Genomic DNA, 3,190 nt, shown 5'->3' with positions numbered 1-3,190 from the left:
TTTGCAGTTTGCATATACCAAATTCCACTCACAATATGGTCAACCCAATTTTGTTTCGTTTTCCATTCTCCAAACATTACACTTCAATAAAATACAGCACATAAAATATATCAAATATTAAACGATAAAAGAAAACAGATAATGTTTTGTTTTGTTTTTTAGTATAAGTTTTTTCAGAATTAAAAACAAAAAGAACAGCATTTAAAGCACGAAGAGAAAAACAGAGAACCCGAAAAAAAAAAAATAATAATAACGACGGTCCTCTTGTCACAAGACACGGCAGTAGGGTGACAAAAATATTGTACCAGGTTCCAGCTTGGTTCTACGTCTGCTGTGTGTAATTAAAGGTCAGCGATAGCACTCGTCATATAATTTTATCTCTCAAAACACGCACACACACTCTCTCTCTCTCTCTTTCTCTCTACTATTTCATTCTCTCTTTCAATGTGTTTGCTTTTAAAGACAGATTAGCGGTGAACTCTCTCAGCCTCCGATATTGATAAACGCAAGAACTTATTAAATTGATAAACGATCATAGGAATTATTATTAAACACTCAATCCATAAGACTAGAGCTGTATAATAATATGGATAAGTGGCAGTTGCAATGATATTGATAACAATCAAAACGAAGAAAAAAAAACATCGTAAATAATATTCTTTACCAGAAATAAATCCGCAAAGAATTGCCTGGTCGGAGAGACTTCCCATTGTTCTAACCAAGTTCGGCCACGGTGTAGGCGGTGTGTAGTGACCGGATGCTGTTTGTTCCTCACTTTCTCCACTTGACCCTCCCGAAACAATAAAGATCAATCAAAACAAAAATCAAAAAAAAACGAGGGAGCTTCTAGGTGGTCACTCGATCTGCTAGAAATAGCAGCCAAATCTCCCTCAATTTACACCTCAGTTTAAAAATGCAATACACATATTAGATAATGTAGTCGTTGACACCCACTAAAAAGCCATGGTAGTCATTGCTTGACCGCCTTGCATCGAGGGTCTCTGCTTAATTAAGAATGACCTAGGGCTAAACAATAACAATAAATGGACAAAAAAAAGGAGGCCTGGTACAATAAAACTAAACAGCCATTTACTAATTTTACTTAAGATAATTAGTGTCCATAATTATGATGTTGATAATTTCTGACATTAACCAAAATCCTCTCCTGCAGAAGCATTATTTGGAAACATGAATTAAGAATATGTTTTGTGTGTGTGTGTATGTGTGTGCTAAGAGAGATATCGTTGAGAGTTTAATTCTGACCAATCATATTGAATAGTCATAGAAGCGTTACCATATTCATGGTCTAACGCCGGTCAGACTTGAACACTGAATATCATTTGTCGAAGAAGTGATTCTTGACCTTTCATAATAAAGTTTGTGTTTTTATTTATTTATTTTTTGTTACGATAAGTAACACTTGAGTTTTTTTTTTTTTTAAGAAGACTTCTAATGACCTACCCTCTAGTCCTTCCTTTCTTCCTTCTTTTCTTTCTTTCTTTCTTTCTCTCCGTTCTTCTTGCTTTCTCTTATTCATTAATGCTTTCATTCATTCATTAGTTCGTTCATTTGCTCCTTCGTGAAGGTTCCGACACATATTTTGCACTTTGCTTTAGAGATGGAGGAGGTGCTGAAGGTTGCTCTGCTGGTGCTGGTGGCGATTGTGGCAGTAGTGAACTGGTATGATGGTAGCGGTGGTGGTGGTTATAGTTACGGTACCGGTAATGATTAGTTAGATGGTGGAGGCGGCAGCTGCATTGTTGGTATCGGTGTTGGTGGTGGTGGAAGTGATGGTAGTAAAGCGTTATCATGTTGGCGGCGGCGTATATAGTTGTGATAGTGAGGGAGTGGAGGGCGGTGGTTGTTAGAGGAATGGGAAGTGCGGAGGTAGTAACGGTGGTAATTGTGAAATCGTAGTCAGTGTTGTGGTGTTGGTAATGGTAGCAGCAAAAGTGGTCGTAGCATTCATTGAGTAGTAGTCACAACGGTGAGGGAATTGGTAGTGGGAGCGGTGAACTAGTAGTATGTCGCTGGTGGGGATAGTAAATATTGGTATTAAGTTAGCTGACGATGCTAGTAGTAGTAGTAGTAGTAGTAGTAGTAGTAGTTGTTGTTGATAGAGCTTAGCGTCAGGTTATCTTTGATCGAGAAGGCCCATAATCAAAGGCATTCCGACCATGACCATCACCCTGTCATTTTTCAGTCATAGTGTATGTAAAAACCACATAAAGCAATGTGTCTTTTTTTGTTGTTTTTGTCAGTGGGTGTAATTTGAGAGAGTAACTTAGCTGCCATTTCTAGCATTTTCAACGACCTCTTCATTAGCTACAGTGGTACTTAACTGTTGTCGTCGTTTTGACCCCAGCAGGCCAGCTCTGATTGAACAAACATATAAGTCAAAGGCGTCACAGCCATGACCATCCAGCCATTTCCAAGTAGTAGTAGTAGTAGTAGTAGTAGTAGTAGTAGCGGTGGTGGTGGTGGTGGTAGTTGTGGGGGGGGGGAGCTTTGACAATGCTGGCGAGATGTGGTCATGGAAGCAATAACATGACGGAGGTGGTGATTTTAATGGTTATACGTAATATTCGTTGTGGCGGCAGTGGCGGTGGTAGTAGTAGTAGTAGTAGTAGTAGTAGTAGTAGTAGTAGTAGTAGTAGTAGTAGTTGTGGTGGTGGTGATGGTAGTAATAGTAGTAGTAGTAGTAATAGTAGTAGTTGTGATGGTGGTAGTAATTGTAGTAGTAGTAGTAGTGGTGGTGGTAGTGGAAGTAGTAGTAGTAGTAGTAGTAGTTGTGGTGGTGGTGGTAGTAGTAGTAGTAGTAGTAGTTGTGGTGGTGGTGGTAGTAGTAGTAGTGGTGGTGGTAGTAATTGTAGTAGTAGTAGTGGTGGTGGTAGTGATGATGGTCGTGGTAGTGGAAGTAGTAGTAGTAGTAGTAGATGATGAAAAAGACATTTTGTTGTTATCTGACCTCTCACCCACCCCAGGCCTACCCCGATCAAGCAGACCTATAGTCAAAAGGGTTCCAGCCATGACCATTTCTCTTTGTAAATCTATGACTACATTGTTCACTTAATTTCATTTTATTTTAGATAGTTTAGTTTGCGGGAAATTTGGCTGCTGTTTTTAGCAATTCTAGTGACAGACCAAAGAGATGGCGGGTCTTCCCAGGGTTGTTATAATGGCTGACGAA

At 39.3% G+C, this 3,190-nt stretch overlaps 1 protein-coding gene across 2 annotated transcripts in view; it reads right to left on the bottom strand.

Moving 5' to 3' along the window:
- The window catches only part of LOC106884348 (zinc finger protein 883), a 21,312-nt gene extending 18,855 nt beyond the window's left edge, over positions 1 to 2,457 (bottom strand). The window contains exon 1 of one of the 2 annotated variants that reach the window (XM_014935687.2): positions 1,462 to 2,457. The gene's annotated coding sequence lies outside the window, so the exon portion shown is untranslated. Of the gene's footprint in view, positions 1 to 664; positions 1,382 to 1,461 lie in introns of those variants that run through there. The other variant, XM_014935686.2, reaches the window with a different exon arrangement.
- Positions 2,458 to 3,190: the final 733 nt, after the last annotated feature.

The sequence above is a fragment of the Octopus bimaculoides genome, chromosome 14 (assembly GCF_001194135.2).
Source record: "Octopus bimaculoides isolate UCB-OBI-ISO-001 chromosome 14, ASM119413v2, whole genome shotgun sequence".
NCBI lineage: Eukaryota > Metazoa > Mollusca > Cephalopoda > Octopoda > Octopodidae > Octopus > Octopus bimaculoides.
Note: the sequence above shows the minus strand (reverse complement) of the source record. Positions and strands in the feature narration are given on the sequence as shown.